This window comes from Pongo abelii, chromosome 2, assembly GCF_028885655.2.
Source record: "Pongo abelii isolate AG06213 chromosome 2, NHGRI_mPonAbe1-v2.0_pri, whole genome shotgun sequence".
NCBI classification, from domain to species: domain Eukaryota; kingdom Metazoa; phylum Chordata; class Mammalia; order Primates; family Hominidae; genus Pongo; species Pongo abelii.
Window position 1 is genome coordinate 202,457,903 of NC_085928.1, and position 16,162 is coordinate 202,474,064.

The following is a 16,162-nucleotide window of genomic DNA, read 5'->3' on the forward strand; positions in this document are numbered from 1 at the left end:
TTTCATCCTGTACCATAAATGTTACAATATTTTCTGTAAAATAGATGATCAATCTTGCCTCCAATATGACTAACTTATTTTTAATTGTGAAAGCTTAAGAATTGTTAAATTCAGCTTTACCACTCATTATTGCTAATGTTATGTAAATATTTAGACTAGTATCAAATTTGATTTTAAAATAAACTCAATTTCCTTGATTTCTCAAATATTTCACATATGAGCTAAGAAACGTGGGAGAACTTTCCACGATTAATTCCTGCATACTTCACCTCCCCATGGGGTATGTTCACAACACAATTCAATCTCTTGCCATGCACTTTTGTGTCATGCCCCACACTGAGTCAGCACAGTGGACAGTTTCAGTATTTCTGGCCATTTCGACATCAGGAGGGCTGGCAATGATTTACTAGTAAGTGACTGTAAACATAAATGATAATCCTACCAAAACCAAGCTAAATGTATCCCCAATTCAACTTCTTCTTAGCCAGAGCCAAAACTGGCAATGACGAATCCACCACCCTTAAACAGAGAAAAACCGATAAAGGGAATGGCCGAGTGGAAAAAGATAGCAACCTTAACCAATTGTGGAAAAAAAAAATTCTCACTTTTGCAAATAAAAAAAACCCAAAAAACAAAACACATGTGAACACCCTCTGGGAGCCCCTCCCAGGGCTGCGCAAGTGAGAAACTGATGAAGCTGCAGCTTGATTAGCCTCTGTTCAGTGGAAGTTTTCCTTGAAAAACTGAGACAGATCAAGCTCTTTGTGGAATAAGAAAAACAAGGCATGGAAAGGTTACATAACTTCTCAGTCTCATAGCCAGTAAAGTGTACAGGTAAAACTGAACTCAGGAAGCCCGAATCCTGCCTTCACACTTTTTACCAGTATGCTACACAGACTGCCATAGGAGCAAGCTTGAGATTGTGCACGTGTGTGTGCAGGCATATGTGTACATGTGCAGGTATACATGTATGTGTGTGTGTGCATGTGTATGTACCTGGCAGAGAGGAAAGGAAAGAAGTGTTCTGTGATCAATCTTAATATGGAGTTGACTTTTTTGAGTTCTTGTTTGTTCTACTTGATTACAGTTAGAGTCTTTAGAAAGAAAATTGGGTCATAGAGTTGATTTTTAAGTACCATAAGGAGCAGTTGTGCTACTCGAAATACAGTTTGACTCTGTTGTGGTTGCAAAGCCAATCTCAAAGCATTTCCCTCAGAATGCTCTTTGTTAGTTTAAAACCCCTATGATCAGGATTAAAAAAAAAAAAGAAAGAAAGATAATCTAACTCATGATGGCTTCTCTATCCATTTAATTGGGGTAGCAGTACATTTACCCAACTGCTTTTCAGGTCTATGAGCATGTTTCTCAGTGGTGCTGTCTTAGCCATTGAAGGGTTTAAAGAGCACTGAAGAAAAAGTCAGGAGAACTGGCTTTAGGTCCCATTATCACAATTATTCCATCTTTGACACTTTGGACAACTCCAGCTCCTATCCCCGTCTTGGTCTCATTTTCCTCAACAGCATAAGTGATTTTATAGCTGTTCCAATGTTCTATGATCTATAAAGCATGAAGTCTCTCTTTTCTACTTTAAACCACAAATCAGAAAGCTTTAGAAGAACATTCAAGGCTGTGAAGTTGGGGGAATATTCTGGGTTTCTCTCGGATCTTTTTCATTTAGTGCAACACTAGTTTTTTTTAAAAAAACTTCATTTCTTCGACTGCTAAATGAAGAATGAATTTGTAATTACTGCTAAAGGAAATACAGTGAAAATTTTAATTCTGAAATTGAAAACTACTTAAAAGAGACAGGAGATCTTAGCAAAAGCCTCTAAAAGAGCCTGGCCATCTGGCTTCTTACTCCCAGGTCTGCTCGCTGTGATAATCCCCAGGCTTGGTGATGTCCTGAACTTGCAAGTTTTGGGAAGTTGGCGATCCATTTTGACCATATGGTATCACAGATAATGTACCAGAAACCCAATTTCTGGTCCCAGAACAGCATTGCTCAGCCAGCAGGCTATACATGAGCCTCCTGGGCCTTACTTTTCTCCTCTGTACCTAGTAACTTCCTTAGGTCTTTCTCTCTCAAAAATTCTATGTTTTCTAAAAGGCAAGTTACTCTGAAGGATGAAACAGCTTTGCTTTTCTGATAAAGTATATCAAGCCTAAATCAAAATAAGCATTTCTTCTCCTGTTCTTCTGTTTGGGCTCTGAGGATACAATCTGCTTCTGTCGTTTTCCCAGTGCAGAGTAATTTTCAATGTGTTACCATGCTAAGCCTTGTTATCACATTTTCAGAAGCATAAATGATAAATAACATTTGTTTAACCAGGTTTTACAATTCCCTGGCATTTTTAAAAAGAATATTTATTTTGAAGAATATTTTTTGAAACAACACAATTTGAGGAAACCAACACACCACAGCGAATACGTCTACTTCTCTCAGTTAACCCAAGCAATTCCCAAAGTTTTCTCCTCGTCTTTATTGAACACTCACTTCACGCCAGGCCTTGTGCTAGGGGTTGGAGCTCTGAAGGAAACAGAAGAACGTGACCTCAGGATGATACTGTCATAGTCCGTGTCTTCAAGAAGCTCACTCCCATTGTAGATGGTGATCCCACTTAAATTAATAAAGATGAGAAGCCTCCTGGGCAAAAAATTAGATACTTTGTTGTAGAGCAGTACCATACCAGAGAGGAACATTCACCTTCCTTTGTGCCTAGCTTTGCCTCTGGGATACAGTGGTACTGAGAGTCAGAGCTTAGTGCCGTGAATTAGTGGTTCTCAAATAGTCATACACAGCAGAATCAAGTGCAGGGCTTAGTAAAACACGGATCGCTGGGCCTTACTTCCAGATTTCCAATTCAAAGGGTCTCGGGTGGAGTCAAGAGATTTTAGTACTAGCGAGCTCCTGGGTGCTGCTGATGCTGCTGATGTGGGGCCCACAATTGGAAAACCTCCGTTATAAATGAGCGATCATGAATAAGCTAATTTTTGGAGCAAGACCTTGACTTGGGTAGTTTTACAAAGCTCTCCAGGTGTTTCTAATGTGTATCCAGGCTGGACAGCCACTGGGTTAGATTGCACAATGTCAGTTTCCCAAAATAACTGCATGTTCAAGATACTTTTAAGATTATACATGTTTCTGAGTAGCCTGTCTGATCAACGATTTCTTGCCCTGTAGATTGAAATTCTAGGTAAAGTTATGCTTAAGGTGGCATTCCCAGAAAAAACTAGAACACAGCCCCCTTTTTTGGGTAGCTGACCATATGCAAACTGCTGTCTCCCAACACAGACTGTGTTCCAGTCCTAGAGAACACAAAGGTGGGAAGATGTGAAAGGACACAAAGATTAATGTATGAAATTATCTACGTAAAAAATTTCTTGAGTGCTCACTCTATGCTGTGCCAAGAAACTCAGGCTTTTCTTTCTAAAAATTAGATGCTATGGAGGTGTTTAAGGACGAGAGTGATATAGTCTGAATTGCATCTTGTAAATGAATAGTGTGTAATTCCTTAAAAGGTCTTGCAGCAAGAGAAGCCGGGTAGAAGGGGCATAGTTAAGTAAGCAGAGGGGAGCAGGGAGAACTCTGGGAAAATGGAGGAAATAAAAGGCTAGCGACTAGAGGAAGTGCCTGTGATACAACTGCAAAGACTACAAAAAAATACCAACAATACCACTCTCAAAATCATTAGGAAAATAGAAATACTATCATCTTTGTTAAAGAAGTTCATCAAATACAAGGAGCTAACAAAAAATGCTATTCGTGTAGAGAACTAGTTGAGAGGTAGCATTGCCTTTTAGCCAAAAGTTTTAAGGAAGTCAGTGGAATGTGTAAGAGTGAGCAAATTGGCCAGGCGCCGTGGCTCACGCCTGTAATCCCAGCACTTTGGGAGGTCAAGGTGGGTGGATCACAAGGTCAGGAGTTCAAAACCAGCCTGACCAAAAATGGTGAAACCCCATGTCTACTAAAAATACAAACCATTAGCCGGGTGTGGTGGTGGGCGCCTGTAATCCCAGCTACTTGGGAAGCTGAGGCAGAGAATTGCTTGAACCCAGGAGGTGGAGGTTGCAGTGAGCCAAGATCACACCACTGCACTCCAGCCTGGGCGACAAAGCAAGACTCCATCTCAAAAAATAAAAATAAAAAAAGAGTGAGCAAATTACTTGCTAGTAACCCCCAGTTCCAAATCTATTCCTTCAGTCTCTTTGTAATCTGGAAGCTTTATTGGAGACTCCCTCTTACTTAAAGTCTCCAGCTTCCTTGGGCATCAGGGCCTGCCTCCTACTCTTTGCCCACTCCCTTGTATAGCTTCATTTCCTGCCTCTCCTTCCTTCTTTTGTCCCTGAATAAACGTGTTCTCTGAATTCTGTTCTTCTTTGGCAGTCATATCCCCTCAACTGACTAAAAATGTCCTTTCTATAGTGATGAATCCAACATTTTTCCTCGAACATCTGCAAATATACTGAGCTTGAGTCTCTCATTTTCAATTGCCTTTTGCACATATTTTGCAAGTTATCACGTAGGCACCTGAAACTGAAAGATATGATTTTACTCATTTTCACTCATTGATGAGATCCTATTGTCCTTTAAAAAATCTCACATGTGCTATAAAAGCATCTCTGATTCTAACTGAATATTATTCCCACCTTTGATTCTGCTTCATTCCTCTAACTTTACAATGATAGCTCATGACCCTCTACTCTTACCTCTCATCCAGATGTTAAAATCATTAAGAACAAAGAGTATGTATTGTTTGCACATGTGAGACTCAAGGCTTCCACTTATCATCTTTTAAATTAACTGGAGAAGGTATAAACTGATACAAAGGTCTGATGTTAAGCCTTCCCGGAAACTTATAGCCAATCTAGAAGAAGCCATCTTCAGGAATGCAGGAAAATAGATTTGGCTCCTGTTATCAGTCCAGAGGCAGAACTAAGGATTCCTGGTCTTCGTATTTCCTGGTGCCAGTGCAGTGAAATCACTAATTAATAAGCCTCTTTCTGCTCCAGCCTCTGAAGGGTAAAAGCCAGGGAAGAGTACCCAGACAAGAGACCAGGTTTGCTGCTGTAATCAGGCAGACACCACTAAGGAAGGAAACATTCATGTCAAAGATTGATGATTTGTGAGTATTCCAATACAATGCTTGACCAGTAGAAGTGGAGTCTTCCCGTGTGACCAAGAAAGTCAGTTTGCATGCGCTTCAACATGTCAAAGCCTCTTAGTCTCTCGGGCTGTCTGGCTGTACCAAGCCCCCAGGTTTCAAAAGAACTGAAACACAACAGGTTGGCTTGAGAGAAGCACCTCTACAGGGCTGCATGTAAAACAAGAGTTTCTACGTGGGAGTCATGAAGTGTGGGTAAGCCCCCACTTTGTCCTGAACTGCAACGCTAACTATATGGACCTAGTTGCATATACTGGTTTGCAGTTTGCAATAGGTCTCTGAGAACTACCCAAGACATCGTATCACCAACATGAGATCGACTGCCTTTGTCACATTCTTATGGAATATTATAAAAGGCAATCAGATTCAGACTTAAGTCAAAGACTCAAGCAGGAATTTAAAATTGCCTAAAGCTTTTATTAAAATAGTAACTTTGTTTACTACAATGGCCCCTTCAGAAATTCACTGACCTAGCCTTTATTCTCTCCTGTCAACCTACATTCTGACACTATCAGTATTCTTTATATAGATTTTAGAGCATCTACTGGTAATTCATCCCAATATTTCTTTATGTCCAACACAATGCACAGCTCTTTTACCCATCCTCAGGGGAGCTGAAAAGAACATCAAACTTTTCTCCATGTAATGCAACTTCCTATAAAGGTCCTTTTAAAGCCACACCTTAATCTTCCCTTCCTAAAATCAGAATCGTCCCATTTTTCTTGGATCAATCATTCAACAAATATTTAGCAATTTCCTTCTATGTGCTGAGCATTTCACTGGCTTGGGGATACAATGGTGAGCAAAAGCAGACCTGATTCTTGCCTCAACTGAGCTTACAATCTAGTGGTGGGAGAGACAGACGGGAATAAATCATATAAGTTAAATGGGAAATTGCATCTATGAGCCAGAGAGGTACATGTTGTATAAAAGCATAACATGGCCGGGCATGGTGGCTCACGCCTGTAATCCCAGCACTTTGGGAGGCCAAGGTGGGTGAATCACGAGGTCAGGAGTTCAAGACCAGCCTGGCAAAGATGGTGAAATCTCATCTCTACTAAAAATACAAAAAATTTAGCCAGGTGTGGTGGCGGGCACCTGTAATCCCAGCTACTTGGGAGGCTGAGGCAGAGAATTGCTTGAACCCAGGAGGCAGAGGTTGCAGTGAGCCGAGATTGTGCCACTACATTCCAGCCTGGGTGACAGAGCAAGACTCTATATGGAAAAAAAAAAAAAAGGCATAATATAAGGAGAGGAAAGTCAGGGAAGCTTTATGGAAGAAGTAAGTAAATGTTGAACTGAGGTCCAAGGGCTGAGTGGAAGTACCCAGGTGAATACTTTTTCAGGTATGGGGAACAGTATGCAGGAAGACTGCCATATGAAAGAGTGTGCAAGATAAGAGGAAGTTATTTTTCAAAGACTGGAAAAAAATGGTCGGGTAGACCATTAAAAACAATTTTTATTTGTTATTATTATTATTATTAACAAGAAATCTATTGAATGGTTTTACAGAATTAGTGAGATAAAATGAAAAAAACTGCATTTTGAAAACGTCACTCTGACTGTAGTCTGGGAAATTTTCAAGCAAAGGGAGCATTTAGCCCAGGAGGGTGGATGGGAGTATTTTTCAGCAGCTCACGTGAAAGACACAAGACGACAGTGGTGGCAGTGGGGCAATTAGTGATTAGTCAGATGGGATTTGGGGGAGAGCAACAATGTGTCAACGTTTCTGGAATAAATGTAGAGTGTGATACCATTCACGGAATGTAGCGATACTGCCAACAGACACACTGTGAGCAATAAAATCATACATTTGAATTTTGATGTGTTGAGCTTCACGATTTTCCTTCACTAACCTTCCTCTTTTTCCTAGCTACAAGGATATCAGGCAACATCTCTTAAAATCTTGTTTTGCAGATGGTAAGAGGTTTTCACACATCTGCCACGTTTGAAAACCTAACTCTCTTTACTCTTCTAAGACATATTAATCACTCAACAAATTGAAAGTAAAACAATTGATGCCCTATGTGTCAGCCATACAATCTAACTCTTCACTCCCTGTAAGCATCCCATGAGGCTGGTAACTTTTCTCTGTCCCATCATATATACTAATCTGGTGATGACACTTAACTCGCAGTTTTACTTACATTTTAAAGGATATAGAATCTCTCTCCAAGTTGAGTGCAAGCTCAATGACAGCAGGAACCACATCTTACATTGTAGAAAATGCTCTAGGATAAAGTACTTCAATCTGATAAATTAAATACTGTTCATTTCCCAATCCCTAACACTGTTTTGGGCACTGGCAACGGTTTATGGCATAATAAAAAGAGACTTATTTGGGGGACTTGAGTCCTAATGCCAGTATTGCCACTTAACTAGCTATGTAAAACTGGGCAAATTATTTCACTTTCTTGGGTTTCAACTGCCTCAGTTATAAATATTGAAGATTCAGTGAAATGAGATAGTATACTTTAAAGCAACAGCATTTATCACAGAACTTAGGACAGCTTTCCTTATCTTTTTCTGAGTAAATATTGGATAAATAAAGGCATGAACAAATGAATCTTTTACTGGGGGAATCTGAGGGAGGATTTAGCCAGTAGAAAAAGTATTAGGTAGTCATGAAACCAGGGTTCTAGCCCCAGTTCAGCCACTGACTCTCTGATCTGGGATCAGCCTCTTCTCCTTCTATGCCTCAGTTTCCTTCCCTGTAACTCCTCTCCCAGTGATGTTGCACGTTTTTTTCTGACATCCGATTGTCACAGACCCAGGGAGCCACAGAAAGAAACTCTTTACTCAATTATTTGAGGATGAAGAAAGAAGCAATAAACTGAAAGCACTGTTCATTTCTAGTATGAAAAGGCCCCTTCAAATGAGAAACGTCAGCACTTACTTTCATCCCTAAGATTGTCTGGATTATTTCTTCTTGTTCAAGAGATAGCAAGAGAAATTCCACTTTAGGAAACACAATTGTTTAACAAGTGAGTCCTTAGCAATTCTAAGGCCAGAATCTCATAAGCAGATATGGAAAGGTACCAATTACCTCTCAAAGACTGGCCTGGTTCCCAGGTGAACAATTTCATCCATTACAGAATTTTCCTGTTTGTAGTCCCAAGGTCCATACTTGTACCAGAATTTTACTCTCTAGGTTAGATGAACTCATTATAGCTTAAATTTCCCTTAGAACGACAATAATAAAACTGCTTTTGCTGCTGACTCACTTTAATGCCAACAATTGTACATACATTTTAGAAGCCTAATTTTGATGTACAGTAACTATATAGATCAAAATTAGAGCATTGTTGAGTGAGACTTTCTTTTGCCTACAGGACGACCAACTAGAGACAGAGGACAGAGGACCAGTAGTGCAAAATAAACTGCCAGAGGTGAATGATTCGAAGAAGTCTGTGACATGACCCTTGTATTCAAGCTCAGTGGGCAGGGAACACATGTCTCTTGTTCACCTCTGTATCTCCGTGCATTCATTGGGCTGATATATATCCAGTGTTTACTACACTGCATTGGGCACTGACTACACAGTGAAAAACAATGGTTCGTGGATGAAAGCTGCTTCCAGTATAGCACCGGGCTTGGCACAGTATGGACATCTACTGATTATTAACTGAATAAATGCATGAGACAATTAAGTGAAATCAGCAACATTATAAAAGAAAAGATAATAGACTCAAGACAGACTAAGATGTTGGTGAGTCTAGTTGGATGCTATAAGTTTTAGGTGCCAGAGGGAAAAGAATCTGAAGATGTCCAAACAAGTTACAGATGTACCCTCTATCTGGGACAGAGAAAAGAAGTCAAGATTACACACATCATTTTTTTTCTTTGGAGAGAAGATGATAAAGAAATGTGAATATCACACTGGTGTATGTAATCAATTCTGAATTAACCTCCAGTAAACCCAAAATCTCAGTATTTACATGAATTCTTTTATTCAGATGGTACCAAAATAATGCTGCCCAGTAACTGAGATGAGCCCTAGCTAAAGAGCCTGTTATTGTTTTCAGATAGAGAAATGGGAGCCACATGTCTTCCATCTTTTTTTTTTTTTTTTTTTTTTTTTGAGACAGAGTCTTATTCTGTCACCCAGGATGGAGTTCGGTGGCAGATCTTGGCTGACTGCAACCTCCGCCCTCTGAGTTCAAGCGATTCTCCTGCCTCAGCCTCCCAAGTAGCTGGGATTACAGGTGCCTGCCAATACCCCGGCTAATTTTTTGTATTTTTAGCAGAGACGGGGTTTCACCATCTTGACCAGGCTGGTCTTGAACTCCTGACCTCGTGATCCACTTCGCCTCGACCTCCCAAAGTGCTGGGATTACAGGCGTGAGCCACCGTGCCCGGCTGTGTCTTCCATCTTTACTAACAAGATCTTTGATTAAGCTGAAAGAAGGAGTTTTATTTGGGAAGACTGGATTTCAGTTGATACAAAACAGAGAAATTCAGACATTTTCAAGCATATCCATCCTCTTTTTAAAGTGTGTAAACATCATAGTATTCAGCGATAACCTTAAGTGAGGTTTTCACTGCTTTGTACAATTGTGTCACTGTAGCTCCTATATCCACATCTGAGTTGTGATAGAATGGAATATTTTTTTCTGCTCTTACATACAGATTTTAAATGTGGATAATATAGAAGACAGATATTTTATAAAAATATAAATAACTGAAGTATTGTAGGACAGTAGTAATAAGTAGGGCTGGAAAGGTTGTTGGAGAGCTTTGAATACCTAGCTGTATCTTTAACTGTATCTTTCAGGCCATTGAAGATTTTGAAAAGCAGTTGCAACATAATCAGCATTCTGCTTCAAAAATTACAGTTAATAATTTTGTTTTGGCTCAATATTTAAAATAACATTTTGGTTAAGACCTGAGTTCAAAATGTCTCTCAATATACCTTATAAGTTATGAAAACAAGCAAAAAAAATTTAAAGATGATTTCTAGCTCAGCAAAATCTGCATTTTCATTTGGACTTTGCTTTACCCTTTTCACAATTATTTATTTGCTTCACACAAAATAAGCCAGGATGGAAATTCCCCATCATGGTCAAGTTCTGCTCCATGATGCACACACAAAGTTCTGTAGCTTATGGGAACAGGAGAATAGCAGGTGGGGCAGGTAGCAACAAGAGAGCTCAAACACAGTGGCTGAGAAGCACTGGCACTGCAAGATGCAGTGCTGGCCCAATGTCAGGCACTGGGCTTATCCAGGACTCACAGACCTCCTCTCAACTCAGGACCATGGATTCTCAGAGTTCCAGAAGTCCCTATAGTGCCATAATAAAGTAATAATTCTTCACCAAACCACAGACATTTGCATGGATTTTAACAAGTTGATTGTGAGGAAGAAATAGGAAAATGACCATCAGTCTGGCCGCCTTGAGTTCCGTAGCCAAGCCCTAAAACCAAGGCCCAGCATGCCACGGTGTGTGACATCACCCATATCCCCTCCAGGTCTCTCCGGTCTGACCTTGAGAGCTGACCTTGAAAAAAGGAGAAGAAAGATTTGAGCTCACTTTTTTTCAAACCTGAATGCATCATCCGCCATAATTTCCTTCTCTCCTCACACCTTCCAACACTTCCCATTCAGTAGGTTTATTAGAAGGATTCCATGCTTTTGACTCAGCCCTCTTTGTTTTTCCCTTTTGTCTTTTTTTTTTTTCTTGCCTTTCTGTGAAACTGTCTTTGTTTCCTGTAGTTAGCCAATTGATCCTAACATTGCCTCTGGAACAAGATAATGTGACCTTCAGCATTAGACAAGACTGGAACCAGTGGGAAAAAAAAGCAGAGTATATTGTCATTCTATGTTCTAAGAATAATTCAAACAAGGCTATGCCATAACGCTGACAGGATCTTCCCAGATTCTCTCTGCTTCTAGACACCATCACAGCCCTGCTTGCTACGCATAGGAGGCCAGGAGTGGTGGGCGAGCGCCACCTCGTGGACAAAAGGGAAATTGCTTCACTATGCGAATTAGACTGAGTTTCGGCTTAGCTCTCAAAACACGTTTAAGAGAATTGTATTTTTAAATGGCTTGAACACCTTCCAGTCAGTGAAGCGAAGCCTGAATTTATGAATTCTCTATCCTAGGGATTCTCTGAGTAGCAGGAGAAATATCTGTACAATGAATCCGTCCTCAGGTAAAATTTAAGGTGAAGGACAACACTAGCTTCGCTTCTTTAAATAAAAGATTTGAAACAGAAATTTAAAGAAAGAAAAAAGAGCACTAATTATGCACATTGCATTCAAGTTAAAATTTACATAGTATCTGGGCAGTAAATTCCACCATGCTTTAAAGCAGAGCACTAATTACTACTCTTCCATTAAATCTTTCCTGAAGAATCTCTTCTGTCTTTGAAACTACCATCCATTTCGCAAAAACAAGTTACCTTTTCATATTTAACACCAGCAATTCACGGAGGAGTGTGATTTATAGACCATTTGCATTGAAATCACCTATACTTTTTTTTTGTTTTAAGTGCAGCTTCTTAGGCCCTACCCAATATCAACTAAATTAGAACTTCTGGGGCTGAATCCTAGGAAGGGGCATTTGAGGTTAGCATCTAGTTGATTCTCTTGCACACTGTGCGCTCCAGTTAGAGACCACACTGCTTTCTTCATTGAATCCAAGAATTAAGCAATTTAGGAATAGAATTGCCATTGTTCTTGCAAATTACACTATTACTAGTTTTTTATAGCCCAGCTTCCTAGAGCATCTCATCTAGAAAGCTTTCCCAATTTATTCTAGAAAATTCAAACAGATGCCTTTTCCTGAGTCCTTCACCCCAAGAACATCCTTATCCAGGGGTCGTTTTATTCCACCTTCCTATTTTAGCTCATCAGAGATCCATATCTTCACCTAGAAATTCTGAAAGGTCGGGGTCTCTCACGCATCTCTTTACATGGGCTTTCCGAACACATGCAGCAGTGTTTTGCACATGGCAAGGTTTAAAGAGTTCATCCCAAACTCTTATGAGTTTGCTCTTGGAATTTTATGGCTTCAAATAATTAGCCAAGCAAAAAGATTGGCAGCATGGCCACCAGAAAACAAACCTCCCACCTTCCCTAAAGTGGCAGAACAGCTGCCACCAGTAGAACAGAGTTGTTCCTCTCCTCTGCCACTCAGGCACCGTGACTGCAGAGTTATCCAGACACACCAATTATTTTGCAACTGCTTGGCTCTCTGCAGTGCCCCGGGAATTCTAAGCAACAAGGGAGACAGTCATCTGTTCCATAGCCTAGCAATTGTGTCATTAAACAAATTGCTCCATAACGTCAAAAGAGGCATTCTTTGTGACAGCCAAGTGATATAATTTGTCTTGATTCCAGACATGGGAGACATCTGTCTCGAATTCATGCCTGTCATTTGAAGTTGCAAGTTTATCTACAGAAAAGTGAGACTATACCCAGACACTGAACAGAAATATAAACATTAAGTGACTACCTAAAAAGCTATAGTTTTACCCTTTTAGCACAAATACATGGAAATTCTTTCTAAACTATATGGCTGTATACCAGGTGAAAAACATAGATTGTTATTCTCTCAACAAAACTGCTTTCAGAATCGGCAATTCAATTTGCCTGAACTGTTGGGACATAACAATAGATGCAGGTTAAACACACAGTTCATTCAGCTCAACACATCCATTTCTAATAGTGATGTCTCACGGAAGCATTAAATTAAGCAAATGCTCGTTGAGCACCAAGTTATGCAATGAACCATTAGATGCTATGGAATTAAAAGAATGAGAGCATGTATCAAATTGGGCAATTCACAGATGGCCTCATAGAAGTTCTGCTTCCCTTGGGTCTTTAAAGATGCATAGTCTGACAGCAGTCAGCAAACAGAGATGGTCCTTCCTTTCTACTCCTCTCCATTGTCTTTCCAGTGAGGTCAGCATCTACATGTGTAACGCATCCAGCACCAGCTGTCAGACCACTGGCATCCTCACCTTTAATAATATTTTCCTCCATCCTGCCTCACAACTCACATCCAAGACAAACATGGACTTACACCACCTCTGAAATCTTCATCTGAAACATGCAACTCTGACTCACCTCCCTCCTGTCCTATAGTATTTTCTTCTACCACTTCCCAACAATCCCTCTGTCTTCCTGAGATCCCTAATCCTTCGTTCTCGCTCCTGTCCACCATCACGTGTCCTGTCCTTTTACATTTGGCAGATTTCTATTCATCTTTTTAGTCTTTGCTTCAACAAAACTTTAGCAGCAATAATACTGCCCCTTTAGATTGGATGTGATCTCCCTTGTAAATAAACTTTCCTAATACTCTTAATTTTTTCCCATCTTCAACCTAATCAATCTTTAAGACAATCGCTTAGTTATTGTCTTCCCCAGTAGAGGAAATAGTAATCAAGGGAAAGGAAATCACAGCCACTCTCATTTGTTGCTGTGTTCCTAGAGTGCTTGGCAGATAACCGATGCTTGAAAATTATTTAATGAATTAACAACAACAAAAATAAGATAAAGCCCAATTTGGTCAAGGCACAGAGAATATTTGTAGAAGGAGGGAGAATCCAGGATACAGACTCAGATTGGTGCCATTTTCTAGAGCACTTGAGCATTAGGTAATGGGAAACATTGGGGTCTTTAAAGATGAAGACACTCTCCAAATACTCATTTTTTTTTCAATAATTAGTACAGCTGATTATTAAAAGTGTTTATACATTTATTGCAGGAAATCTGAAAAAACTTAGTGAAGTAAAAAGAAAAATCACCCATTTCTATAGTACTGCTAACATTTGATGCATTTTTTTCTACAAATTTTCTAGACATTTGGTTTACATAGGGGCAATAATATAGGGCATTCAGACTTGGACTCTAATTTGTTTCCTCTCAACGCTGTAACCTAAGCACTTTTTTCTTATCGTGTAAAATTTTTTAGTAAACTTACGTAATGACTACTTAATATTAAATCATTTTACCATTACACAGTATACTTATCATATTCCTATTTTTAAAAACTTAAGTTGTTACCCATATTTAAATGTTTTATTGAAAATATTACATAGATCAAGCACATAAATCTTTTCTACTCTATGAAACTGACAAATGTCTACTCTTACATAGCTACTACGCAGATCAAGTATTTGACACAGCAGCATCCCAAAGCCTCCTATATGTCCCTTCCCAGGCAATACCCTCAAAAGTAATTATCATTCTGACTTACAGCACCATAAATTCATTTTGCTTGTTTCTGAACTTCACAGCCCTTTTTGCCTGACTTCTTTTGCCCAACGTTATGTCTTTGAAATTCATCCAAGCTTTTGTATAAGTAGTTTATTCATTTTCATTTTTTCAAAGTATTTTCATATATATATGTGTGTGTATACACATACACATATAAGCACACATTTATGTGTACTATACTCCATCTAAGCCACTGTGGAAGGACACTTGGGTTATTTCTACCTTGCAGCTATTAAATTCAGTTCCTGTTATTAGCCATGCTTCAGTCTATCTAGTCATATTGTTAGCATAAAACACCTCTTAATGAAATGAGTTGCAGAAATCTACCAATGATGTGGAAAACTGTTTTCTTTTGAACATGCCTCAGTTGTTCTGCACTCTGCAAAAAATTCATTTTCTGATGATAGAGCTAGACAACCAACTCTAAATCAATTTCTGCTTATCTATTATTTACTTCTAGTGTCAAATGTGTGAGTTATTGAAAAGCAACTAAATATAAAAGAAACACATCCCCCTAAAAATTGGGAGGGAGGGGTAACAATATACCAGAACTGTAAGCAGGACAGAGACATGAAAGGTCCAAAGCAAATACGCATTTTGCCCAAGTGACAGCACTTTGACAGTATCCTAGGCTTGAGTTCTAAGTTAAGTATCCTATGCTTCAGTTCTAAGTTAGAGGCACAGGTTGTAGAATCAGAAAAATCTGGAACTGAATCCTGGATTATTTCCTTCTGTATGGTCTTAGAAAACTACTTTACCTCAGCTCCTCATTTTAAAAACAGGGCCAGTAATATAAATATCAGTATGAGTAAATGTATTCTGGCATATCATTAGATTTCAATAAATATTATTTTTTATACTGACTAATGGCCACCAATATGCCATATAGTTTAGCTTAGAAGACCCAAATAAGTTTAAATTCAGGTGCAATATTTCCCAAATATAATCTTAAAATAAATTCCCTAAAAACAAGAACAGCAGACTTGCTGCAGCAGAATCAGTCTGATCCAACTCTGGCACTGTACATTTATGTCAGTATCATGTTTAATTACAGTGAATCATAACTATAGCAACAGTATATTTTTGTATTCTGTTTTAGTGTACACAAAGGCTTTTAAATTCAAATCTCATTCAGTCCTTCAGATACCTGCAGGAATCTGTCCCTTCCTCTATGCAAGTTATCAATTTATTGTGTCTCAGTTCAAATCCATCCTTCATTACCTACTCGGCAACAATGGCCTTGAACCCCCTAAGTCTCTGTTCTTTGCAGCAAACACAATATTAAGCTTTGTCACTAGAGGGTGCTGGAGGAAGTGGTTTCTCTCCCTGCTTCCAGTTTACTTCTATATTGATTTTCTGGTTATTTGTTTTGGATGGCCATCAGCAGCTAATTTGTGAGGGGAATACTCACAAATTGTGGTGCTCACAGACCCAGAATGTGCAGCCCCTTGGTAAGCTTGCGTCCCCAGTTCCAGCTCAGTGATCATCTTGCCATGGATCTCCCAATGTGGACACCATGCATCCCAGGTTCCACAGCACCCTGCTGTCGGGTAAGCTCCTGTGCACCTGCCAGGGCTCACTTCCTGTGGGGCTTATGCATTCTTAAGCATTGGACCCCTCTAGAGTGCAGTTTCTTCAATGCCCCATTCCTACAGATGAAGGCTTCTCTATCTCTTGGTTCTTGTAGCATCTGGTGACCAACATTGCCCAGCAGAAAACAGTTTCACCCAGCACTGACTCTGGCAACTCTGCAGCAAGGCTTGAGGGCAACACCT

At 39.5% G+C, this 16,162-nt stretch overlaps 1 protein-coding gene across 1 annotated transcript in view; it reads right to left on the reverse strand.

Moving 5' to 3' along the window:
* Positions 1 to 16,162, reverse strand: part of FGF12 (fibroblast growth factor 12) — a 586,961-nt gene that overhangs the window by 288,092 nt on the left and 282,707 nt on the right.